The sequence below is a fragment of the Nannospalax galili genome, unplaced genomic scaffold, assembly GCF_000622305.1.
Source record: "Nannospalax galili isolate Female #2095 unplaced genomic scaffold, S.galili_v1.0 scaffold717, whole genome shotgun sequence".
NCBI classification, from domain to species: domain Eukaryota; kingdom Metazoa; phylum Chordata; class Mammalia; order Rodentia; family Spalacidae; genus Nannospalax; species Nannospalax galili.
The window spans coordinates 81,257-93,720 of record NW_008339763.1 but is presented as its reverse complement, the minus strand read 5'-3'; the positions used below and the strand labels follow the sequence as shown (position 1 = coordinate 93,720).

General features: G+C 43.3%; 1 pseudogene; it reads right to left on the bottom strand.

The window, feature by feature from the left end:
- The window catches only part of LOC103735296, a 5,378-nt pseudogene extending 3,327 nt beyond the window's left edge, over positions 1 to 2,051 (bottom strand).
- Between the last annotated feature and the right edge of the window lie 10,413 nt (positions 2,052 to 12,464).

Sequence of the window (12,464 nt, the reverse complement as noted above, 5' to 3'; positions counted from 1 at the left end):
TGTCTTATGTCTTATGTTGTGATATTAATGTTAACATCATATCTTGGGGACAAGAATTGGAAAGGTTATGGTTTAATAGTGATGAGCTTGTGTGTCAAGTTGACAAGGGATCAATTGTGCTGGATAGCTTTAGTGTCAACTTGACACACCTGGGTTGAGGGAGCCTCAATTGGGGAATTGCCTTATTGGACTGGCCTGTGGCCATGTCTGAGGGGCATCTTCTTGAAGAGTGATGTAGGAGGGCCCAGCCCACTGTGTGTGGTGCCACCCCTGGGCAGGTGGGTCTGTGTTGCATAAGAAAGCAGGCTGAGCAGGGGCCAGGGGAGCAAGCCAGTAAGCAGCATTACTCCACGGCCTGTACTCCAGCTCCTGCTTCCAGGTTCCTGTTCTGAGTTCCTACCTTAGGCTCCCTGATGAACTACAGCCTGGGAGATGTAAGCTGAATAAGCCCTTTCCTCCCCAAGTTGATAGTGGTCAGAGTGTTTTGTCACAACAATGAAGAAATAAACCAGGACAGAGCCATTAATTGTACTGGAGCTCCAAGGCCAGTTCTTGCTCTAGGGCCAACCACTAAGGCACCAGTCTTGTCATAATGGGCAGTTGGAGCTAGTACTTGATAGCTTGGCATGCCTGCACCAAGACCCTGACCAAAAGCCAAAGTTGGATTTGCAGCTGCTGCAAGTGATTCTGTTTGCTGCCCCTGCTGGCCCTGATTAGGAGTAAGAGGATGCTGACCTGCTCTAGTATGAAGAACCTGCTAACATTGTTGCTGCAGCCAACCCTGCTGAAGTATACGGATCAGTCCCTGAAGAAGCAGCACTAATAATATATGGATTTGGCACAAATGCAGCTGGAGCAAGGCCTGCTGAGAATACACCAGCTATATATGGCTGCTGAACTGCTGCTAATGCATATTGCTGCTGTTGAGCTGCAGTTAAGTGCAGTTAGAACTGCGGTTAGAGAGCTCTTTCATCCCCTGAAAGAGCTGCTGCTGGGAATTGTAGTCAAAAAGGCCTACAGTAGCTCCTGAAGAGTCCATGGGTATCTGATTACCAGGATAGTCAAACTTTAGGGAATCCAGACCAACTTGTTACATGGCATCTAGATTCTGAGTTTCAGGATTTGAAAATTCTTCAACAAGTAACCACTTGTTTAATAGGTGTAGGATTAAGTGTATTAGTAGTGTTAGGTGTAGGATTAGGAAGAGGACCCAATCCTTCTTGGGGATTAGTATTGGGGCCAAGGTGCTCAACTACTTCAGTAGGAGAGTCTTGACAACTTCCAGAGGTAGGATTAAAATATTTGCAATTAGCATCCATTCCATTTGGCAAACCTCTGCCATTTATTTTAGAATCATCATCATCCCTTGTTTAAGATCTCTGTTTTGGTTTTCCTCAAATGGAGAAGCCTTGCCTTTTTGATCTCCTTTCTCAGGACCATTTGTTTCAGCATCTCTAGTACCAAAAGTTCCCTTCCTAAATCGAGAATCCAATTTATCAGCAGGAGAGAAACTTAATACATATTCTATCATGCTCACACCAAGGCCTCCACTTTCTGAGCATGGAGAAAGAATTGCATTTACTTCACTGTTTCCATGAAAACTCTGTCCAGATCTTCTCTGTACCATAATAGGCTGGGACATTGATCCAAATATCAACGACTTACAAGAAGTTCCCCAAGCAGTCTCTCTCCATTCATCATCCTCCCAAAATATGCCTTTTTGTCCATCTTTTGTTGAATCATCAGGTTCCCAAAACTTTTTGGTAGGCAAAAGCTCTGCCATTCCCCGAGATTCTAATGCAAGAGCTTGAAAATCATGATTCATTTCATCCACAGATCAAACGCCACTGCTACAGCCCCGCTGCCTCAGCCAGGGACACCAACGGCCGTCCGTCCTCCCCCTCCTGCGCCTCCGAGTCTTCTTTCTCCTCCTTCCTCCCTCCCCACCATCCCATCTCCTCCTTCTCCTCCCCCCTTCTCCCCTGAACCACCGAAGTACCTAGGGTGAGGCACAGAGACTCACAACAATATGACTGCCACCACTGCCTCCCCTCCCCTCCCCTGCTTTCATGTCTTTTAAAAAGTTTTTATTTATGGGGCTAGAGAGATGGCTCAGCAGTTAAGAACACTGACTGTTCTTGCAGAAGACCTGGGTTCGAATCCCAGCACTCACATGACTGCTAGCAACTGTCGGTACCTCCAGTTCCAGGGGATCTGACAGCCTCTTCTGACCTCGGCGGGCATTGCATGACATAGGTGCACATACCTACATGCAGGTAATACATTCATATACATATGTAGGTATGTGCACCTATGTCGTGCAATGCCCGCTGAGGTCAGAAGAGGCTGTCGGATCCCCTGGAACTGGAGATACCGACAGTTGTTAGCCACTTATGTTTTCTTCTAAAAGTTATATAGTTTTACGTATTGGTTAATGATAGGATATGAGGTCTCTGAAGCCCCACTGTTTATGTACATATAAATTTCTACTACATTTGGAGTTTATTCACTCATTTGATATGAAGAATGGATCAGATTTTATCTTATTTTTTTCTAAATGTCTGCATGAATACCCTAATCTAGATGAAGTTACCCTTGATTCACTTATTTGAGATACCATTATATAAAATTTCTATAGGAATGCCTTCTCCACAGTTGAAGTTCAGATATTTGGAAATACTCATAGCCTAGCCCATGAGCTGTATTTGCACATAGGAGACCCTCTCCCAGGTAAATCTCACCCCATGATTTGCTGGACCCACTTATGGGACATGAGATATGGTGTCTGTGATTCAGATCTTCAAAAATGTCACATCCTACAGATCATACCTGGTGAGGTGCTGGTGCCAGCCAGCCAAGACGGACAGTACCTGAAAGGGGGAGTGAGGATTGAAAGAAAAAACATGAGTCAGAAAAGATACTTGGGAGGGCTGACAGTAGTGACTACAGCCCCAGTTTATTTCAGCCCTGCCTTTTTATACAGAAGAACTCAATTCGTTTCAACAGCTGTTTTTCCCACCTGTATCTGAGGGTCAAGGAGCGGTCAAATACTTCAAAGGCTTCTTTGATCTTTTTGTTTACCACTATTGCCTCCAGGTCAGGTATTGTGAGGCTCTCCATATAAACACATTCCTCTGATTAGGCAGATTAGGTAAACACATCCCTCCTGATTAGGCAGATTGGGTACTGGTGCACATAACACAAACTCAGTAAACAAGCCTGCCACAGCTCAATGTACATAATAGACTAACAGCTCCCAACATCTCCCCCTTCTTTTTTTATTTTTATAACCCCAGATTATGCTATATCTAGGACAGAAGGACCGTGCCTGTCTTAGGTTGTCTTCTGCCAGAGCAAAGCCTTACCCATCATCGGCACGTAGCTTCCATCAGCTACGCCCTGTCTTAGGTTGACTTTCTCCCAGAAGATCTTACCCGTCTTTGACTACCGGCCTCTGTTAGGGGAGGGAGCGCAATCTCATATCATGCACAGCTGCCTTGACTTGCCACAGGATTTCATAAATAACTTTACTGCCACCAGATGAAAACAAAGACAGGAGGAAAAGCATGCCAAGTCCCACTAAACCATACACAATGGAAGTGATAGAGGGCCACAATGGTAAGGTGGCTCTCAACCTTTTTAGAGTATCTGCCACTGCTTACAGGGTGGAAATGCTTGTGGAGAATTTTTTTTCCCTATTATCTCTTGGCAATAACACTTTGACATTGGTACAATATCCACTTTGTCCCACAAGCACACAGTCATCTACTTGTACACATCCAGACTTATTATTTTTAACAAAACAAATAGGCAACCTGCTTCTCAATCCAAAATAATAAAAATTCATTGCCACTTGCATCATCTGGCATTTTAAAGCAGGCTGAGCAATTAACCAAGAGTCATTCACAGTCACTACTATCTCTTTTTCCTCCCATATTGCAGGGTGCAATATTGTGGATCAGGAACATAAGTCCAGTATAAATCAGCCAAGATCACTTGCGGGATCATCAGCCACGTTTGTCACCTCATCATTCTTTTCTACTTCTTTTTCTTTGGCGCTTATCTGGCGAACCTCACCAGCCTTTCTGGCAGCCACCTGGCTCCATCAGCGTTCTGTGGAAAAACACAAACATGCCCTCTTCCCCAAATCAATACAGGGTTGGGGCCATTCCATTGTCCAGTTAAACGATCCTTCCACCTGACTTGGGCTTAGGTATCCTGTGACTGAGGATGCCACATTCTGTAACATGCCAACAATTGTACCAGCGCAAAATGCATTTTCATTTGTCTATAATCTATCTATTTTACCCAAATTAAAAAGTTTAAAATGAAAAGAGTATGATGTAAAAGATTACTTGGTGTCTGGGGATATAACTTCCCATTTTTTATTTTTTGTAATTGTGTTTTAAAATTAAAAAAAGAAGGGGGAGATGAGTCATAATCTTGATTTCACCTCGATAGTCTGAATCTATCACTCCAGGAGCTACCAGAATTCCCTTCATGGTGACACTACTTCTTCCTAATACTAATCCCACCGTTCCTTTTGGCAATGGCCCATACACTCCTGTAGGTATGGTTAATACTGTGTAGGCGGCCCATACACTCCTGTAGGTATGGTTTGCATTCCCATGTCAGGGGTTAATATGGTGTAGGTGGAGGCACTGAGGTCCAGTCCTGCGCTTCCTGGGGTGGCCCTAAAGAGGTCTTGAATGGATTTCCCTGCTGGGGGACGAATGTCTGGAGCACCCCATAACATTGTTTCAGGGCCTGGGGCTGGCCCCACTCCCCATTTCCCTGAAGAAGCAAGCTCCCCGTAAAATCCCTTTTGGTTTGCATTCGTTAGCCCAATGCTTCCCTCGTTTACAACGGGGACATAAGCCTGGCTCTTTGTTTCTCTGATCTCCTCTCTGCTTATTAGGGCACTGTTTCACTTGATGTCCCAACTGGCCACGCCTGAAGCAGCTCCCCCCAGGTCCAGCTGCCCGTCCTTTTGACCCTTTTGTTTGTTGAAAAAATACCTCCTGAATAGGCTTTCCCTGCAATGCCGCAGCCATGGCTACTCCTTGGATGTAAGATGGCCCAATATCAGAGCATAATCTTATATAGTCTGATAAATTACATTTCTTTCTAAAAGGCCTAACAGCAGCTTGACAGGATCCATTAGCATTCTCAAATGCAAGCTGTTTCACTAAGAGTAAACCTGCTCTATCCTCCAGCAAAACCGGCAGTTTGCAGTAATCAAGCCACGAAATCCTGATATGGCTCATCCGGACCTTGCCTGATCTTAGACAAATCCTCAGTCTGCCTACCACTAGATGGCAGTTTATACCAGGCTCTTTGGGCTGCAGCATTGATCTGCACATAGGCTGCAACATCGTACTGCAACTACTGAGAAGTATCCCTATATTGTCCTTCACCAGCTAACATCAAAATCTATGGGAATATTCTGCGCTCTATTGGTATTTGCTGTCACCTGGCACTGTTCCTCATACTCAGATTTCCACAACAGATAATCTCCCCCTGAAAGGCAAGCACGTGCCATCTGTTTCCAATCGCCAGGAGGAAGCGCGTCCATGGACAGGGATTCTAACAAAATCCTGGGTAAAAGGGGCAGTGGGACCATACTGAGCACAAGCAGTCTTTAGTTCCTTAGGCTGCTTAAAAGGCACAGGTGCATGAGACCGCACCCTGTTGCCCTGCTGATCAACTTGCTCAGAAACTGGGAAGACCTGAAATCCATGCACTGACTTTCCTTGCTCTACTGTGGCCCCAGTGGCCTGTTGTAGTGGAGATTGCATGGTTCTAAGAGGGTACCAGATTCCTACTGAAGGCTCCTGAGCCATGTCAATCATGGGAAGCACAACAGCCTTCAGTGGCCTTGGAGGAGGAGGCTCTAATCCTACCATGAAAGAGGGTGTTGGGTGGTCCTAATTCTTTTCTCTTTGTTCTTTAACATTTCCTTCTTCACAGTGTCTAACTCTGCCCTTAATTGCTTAATTTCCCAGTGATCAGGCAAAGCAATTAAAGGTGGACACTTCTCCTGATCATACTCAACCTTCTCCTCTCCTAGGGCAGACTCATCCTCAGAGTCAAGAGATCCCTCTTCTAGCCCCAGATGGGGGTCCTCATAAAAGGGTGGCAAGGCTAATGGAGCTGGCTCTGGTGGAGCGGAAGGTTTTGTTTCACTTTTATCACAGCCATGGCTTATCGGATTCTCCTCTTTAGTCTAAGCCTTTGCTCCTTGGGCCCCAAGCATATTCCTTACAAAAACTGAGGGACTGTTTCCTTGCCCCATCTTCTCCCAAGATAAATACTCACCGCTCCCCAATTGTACCGAGTGCACTCACTTAATTTCTCCAGCAGTGTCCTTCACTTTTTCCCCTGCTTTTCAGGTCCCTGTTCTGGGTGCCACTTGCCAGTGCCAGCCGGCCAAGATGGACAGTACCTGAAAGGGGGAGTGAGGATTGAAAGAATAAACAAGAGACAGAAAAGATACTTGGGAGGGCTGACAGTAGTGACTGCAGCCCCGGTTTATTTCAGCCCTGCCTTTTTATACAGAAGAACTCAATTCGTTTCAACAGCTGTTTTTCTCACCTGTTTCTGAGGGTCAAGGAGCGGTCAAATACTTCAAAGTCTTCTTTGATCTTTTTGTTTATCACTATTGCCTCCAGGCCAGGTATTGTGAGGCTCTCCATATAAACACATTCCTCCTGATTAGGCAGATTAGATAAACACATTCCTCCTGATTAGGCAGATTAGGTACTGGTGCGCATAACACAAACTCAGTAAACAAGCCTGCCACAGCTCAATGTACATAATAGACTAACAGCTCCCAACAGTGAGGCCATCCCAGTAACTGGTTATTAAATGTGTTCTTTTGTTCTCCAAAGAACATGGGATTTTGGCTGGAGACAGAACTAATGTCTGGAAATGGAGGTGAGGAACAAGAACATTCTCCTAGTCTCTAGGCCTTGTGAGTCAGGGTAGAATCTGTGATGGGCAGTCATTTTTAAGTGAGGACAAAAAGTTGGAGGAAACATTCAGGGTTATTGATGTCAATGAATATTGAAGCAGAGTGGAAGGTGTGGGTATTACAGAGATATTTTGAAAGGTATGAAAATTTTTATTACTGACATAGTTGAGCTCTTTAGGGAGAATCCGGAAGGCCTTTCCACAGGTCCAAAATGGCTTGAGAGAGCAAGATTGTGCTGAGATGGTGTGATGGTTAATCTTGATTGTCAACTTCAAAGGATGTAGTATCACCTAGTAAACAAATCTCTTGGCATGTTTATGATGGATTATGTAGATTAGATTAGTTGAAGTGGGAAGACTCACTCTAAATGTGCATGGTACCATTCAATAGGCTGGAGTTCTGGCTGAAGGAGAAAATGAGCTGAGCACAAACACTCATCACTCTTTTCTTCCTGACTGCAGATACAATATGACCAGCTGCCTCAAACTTCTGCTACATGGCTTCCCTATCATGATACACTGTACCCTTGAACTGTGAACCACAATAAACTTTTCTTATGTTACTTTCATCAGTTAATTTGTTGCAACAAGGAGACTAGTAACTATCAGCATGACTGTATCTAAGACTAGGCAGAGGTTTGCCTGGCTTGTATCCCAAGGAAGCCAAAGGAAAAGCACCCAGACTTTCTTATCAGCTGATCTGGAGGGGGGCACAAGCAGAAGAGGGAGTCTGAGGCTTACACTGCCAGAAACACTAAAGAGGAGTCATACTGCTCATTACAATTTACTTCTGATGCTTAACTGCTGATCCATGCCATGTTTCATTTAATTGAATTTGAACTTGTTTAAGTGTCCCAGATTATATATTCTAAGAAATGAATAGAATGCTTTGGCTATTATCAGTAATGTCTAGAACTCAGAGTGGAACAATGATCTTTATATTGAGGCATCTTTTGTAGTCTGAATGTATGTAGACACATCTATGATTTGAATTTAGGTATCTGTGAGGCAAGACATTCCCAGAGTTCTTTACCACAAAGGGGCAATTCTTAAGCAATGGCCCAAGAATTTATTAAAATGTGCAGATGGGGATATTTGCTGGCTAAAGCTTCCAGGGCTAAGATGGCCTCTTGAAGTTTGGCCAAATGTGTTGACTTTTGAATCTGGTTGATCAGGGATGTCCTGATCAAGAAATGGAAAGCAGCAGCTTTTTTTGCTGAACCCACTGTTTGATAGTGTGCTGAACTTCCACTGCAGTTCATTTAGTGCCATCCAAGGTGCTCCCCAGATAGTCCAGAAGTATGAGGGAGGGGGACATCCTGCATTATTGAGTTATTAGCATAATTTAGACTACTAAAAGCCATTTTTCCATTGGATTTATACTGGGTTGCACTGAATCCATAGATACTTCAGAAATTTCAGCTTCACGATAATGAATCTATGAACAAACAAGACAGATGTTATTATTTATTCATGTCTCCCTTTTCCTAATATCCCTCTGAAGAATTTTATGGAGGTCATTTACCTATGAAAAAGGACACTGACAAGGATAAGGAAAGCCACTATCATGAAACCCAATAAAAATTTATAAATCTAATTGTCACATTGTCAGAAGTGAATTACATAGCCACAGTGAAAGTGAAAATAAACCCCTACCTTTTGTACATAGTATTTTCATTGTATCTCCTTGTTTAGAATGTGTTCCTCTGAACAAAATAGTCACCATCTTCATCAGATCATCTATGTCTACTTGAAAGAGTCTATCGCATTGGGCTTGTTGACTTTTGTCATTTCCTTATAGAAGAATGGGGTGAGTAGAATCATTGGGCCCTTTCCTGAGAGTCAAGGCCACTCTTTCCAATCATTTGGTATGCAATTCTGTCCTAATTGCACGTGGCCTCAGGTCTCTGGAGGTGCTAGAATATATAGGCCAGAAGAGGTTAATTGAAGGGTAGTAATTGTGGGGCTCCATTTGTGCAGCTATGGGGAAGCCATCCTCCATGCTCGGTGAAGACTTTCCAGTGTGATTTCTTTAGGATCACTCATGCTCCTACCAGTAACCCCTCACCCCTGCTCTGTAAATATGCCCAATAAACTCACTGGTTTCTTCAAGTGATCTTTACTGGAACTGTACTTTAGTTTGTTGTTGGAACCTTATGAATACGGAGTTTATATCTTCCTAGGGAAGGAATTCTCATAACACTTGTAGTTGGTATGAAAAAATCAGAGATAAGTTTAGGGGGAGCCGTGGTACTGCTCCAGCTATAGGTGATGAAACTCTGTGTGACACACCATGGAAGTGTAGGCAAGATGTGTCAGCTAGTGCAATAGGGACCTGGATGGTTATAGATAGAATCAATTTTCTGATTGACTTAAGGCTTGATCCACCAGGGAAAATTCATATCTGAGACTGTGAGCTCAGACAAAAACCCCTGGCTAGGATGTCATAGGCTCCAGTGGAGAAACAACTGTCATTGCTTTGTTAACTAAATATAATTTACTGGCTAAGTTGCTTTCCAAACGTGTATTTATGCCCATAGATCATTACTGCTATCAGCTTCTGGACATTTTTCTGTCTCCCCCACCCTTACCTGCTCCCCCCTTTTCTCACTTGTGTTTTGTAGTAGAAAGGATACGACCAAGACTCACAAGTTACATTTTGGAGATGGAGGGATTGATGAGAGGGCAAAAGGGTTTGGTACCACACTGGAGTTGGAAAATAGAAATCTATGTCACCTGCTCCAGGACTCAGGGACCATTGAGAAGGGGGCTGGTGGATATGAGAAATAAGAATGTAAAAGCTGGAGGAAGGGGTGGAGTGTTGTAGAAAGAAGTCTTCTGAGCGAAATAGGCACCACTTCATCAGATCAGCTGTGTCTACTTAAAGAACCCATAATGATTTGGCTTATTGACTGTTGACATTTTCTCATAGAAGGAGGGGATGAGGAGAATCACTGGACCCTCACCTAAGATTCTAGTCACTCTTCCCAGCCATTTGTGTTTAACTCTGCCCTAACTGCATGTGGCTTCCAGGTCTTTGGACGTGTTAGAATATATAGGCCAGGCGAGGTTAAGTGAAGGCGGCCTCTATTTATGCAGCTATGGGGAAGCCATCCTCCATGCTGGGTGAAGACCTTCCAGTGCAGCTGCTTGAGGGTATTCCATAATCTGTAAGTAAGCTCAATAAATGCCTTGTTCCCCAGGGTGAACTTTAGTGGACTTATATTTTATTCCTTAGGACTTTATGAGGAGAGGATAGGTGTTTATGTATTCCAAGGGTAAAAAAAAATTCATATAACACTTGTGCTGTGACATGCATATGCCACCCCTCCCAAATAAATAAGATTCAATAAGGGTAATATCACCTGAAAGGGCAAAAAAAAAAAAAATTCAGATCTCCTGGTGTAAAATACAAAGGACACATCTCTTCCATGGTTCCTACCAAAGTCATCAGGAAACATGGGACAAACCCAAGGTGAAGGGTATTCTACTGGACTGTGCACTCCAAAAATGAGAATATCATAAAAGAAAGCCTTAAGTAAGAGGACACAAAAACTACCTATGTGCAATGAAAGACTGGATCCTGGACCATGAAAAAACATTTCTACTTGCCACAAAGAAAAATACTGGGAAAATTGTCAAAACATTAGTAACAAATTTTACATATTTAAGTATGTCAGCATCCACTTGCTGACTAAAGGTGCACCACATTGTAGCTCAGACTCAGAAAATTGTCTATAGATGAAAAACAGAAGAACATGATTAAACAAATGTTAACTGAGGACTCTGGTGTTCCTTGGGGTGTTACTATTTTTTATGTGAAATTACTTCAAAAAGTAAAAAATCACAATCATGCCAGTTCTAGAAGACACCTATCACTTATGATTATCCTAAACTCCATGGAACTTATGCCTTACCCTGGGAAGTCTCTCTTTCCAGCATAGTATTCTTACCCCACACTTCCTTTCCTCTAATGGACAGTACATGATAATGGTGCTGATACAGCTGTACAGGACATTCTGTCAAAGCATAAACAGGGAAGTTGACACCTACCATCTGACCTGGGTCACATCATAGCAGTGGGATTCTCAAGTGGATACACAGTTGTATGGATGGGTCTGGAATCTTTCCTGGAAGCTTGGCTTTTCTTGTGATTCTGAGATTCCATTATTCCATGAATGAAAATACTCAAGATAAGTTTCCAAAGACTAGAAAGTGTACACACATTAGATCTTTCAGTCTTCATCAAACTTTGATTGCCGCAAGAACTCATGTATCTATACGAGGTCCCATACCTCTTCCAAGAATCTGTTGTGCTACAGAAGGGGTAGTAAGAGAGGAACACTTTGTGGTCATGGGACCTGGCAGGAACTACCCACTGTTCTTAAGTAAGCACACCACAGCATATTATGCATCTGATCACAAAACACATCTCAACTCCCGCAAGAACTTGGAGTCTCTAGGCAAAGCCCAGTCTTGAGAGCCACCTATGCTCACAAGTAGCATTTTATAGCAGGGTTGGCAAACTCTTCCTGCAAAGGACCAGAAAGTGATTATTCTAGCTTTGTGGAGCATGTGGTGTATATCACAACACTCAATTCTGCCATACACATATATATGCAAATGGGAATGGGTGTCTCCCAACAAATCTTTACATACTGAAAGAGGAGGGCTAAATTTGAATCCCATGACACTGTTTTATGTCTACTTACTAGCTTGGGTCCAGGGACCTCTCTGGGGACAAGTATGTTGCACCTGAGCTTTTTCCTTGTTCAGAGAATAGGGCATAACTCTGGGAAACTGAAGACGAAGAGACTGGTGTATTGGGACCTAAGGAAGGGAACCTAGAAAGTATTCCCAAAATATCTAATGATGAATACATCTGTGAAAAGATTACTCCTAGAAGCCTGTGGAGGAAGAGATGAACTCTGAGGTTTTGACCCATGAGGCACAGAAACTGGGGATGGGTCTTGAGGCTCAGCAGAGCAGAGCAATGGGAGGAGGAAGCTAACCCAACTGAAAATATGAATAAAAGCAGACAGCAGAAGAGTTTTGGTGCAAGGAATCAGAGTGCTACTTCCAGGGACAATGGTAATTGGACCTTAACAACCCTCAACTTGATCTTATGTAAACAAAACATCAATGCTAGACACCGAATGAAAATTTACCCCCCCCATGACTAATTGCTGAACAAAAGAATTACTGAGGTTATCTCTGGCCACGGGTCACTTTACTTCTTTTGGGAAACCTTTTTATTACAATAATAAACTCTTCATGAATATGCAAACTTTGTAAGTTCTTCCTCTTGAAAAATATGAGTCTGTTCTCAAATTATAAAAACAGAGAAGGGGTCACATGCGGTGGCAGCAACAGGAAGGGAAAGGAACCTTGAAGGGTGTTTCAAAGGAAGGCTCTAGGCTTTGTGTCAGTTGGGCACAGAATAGAAGGCAGTGAGCTTGGACTATAAATCTGAGAAGGACAGAGACTGAAAC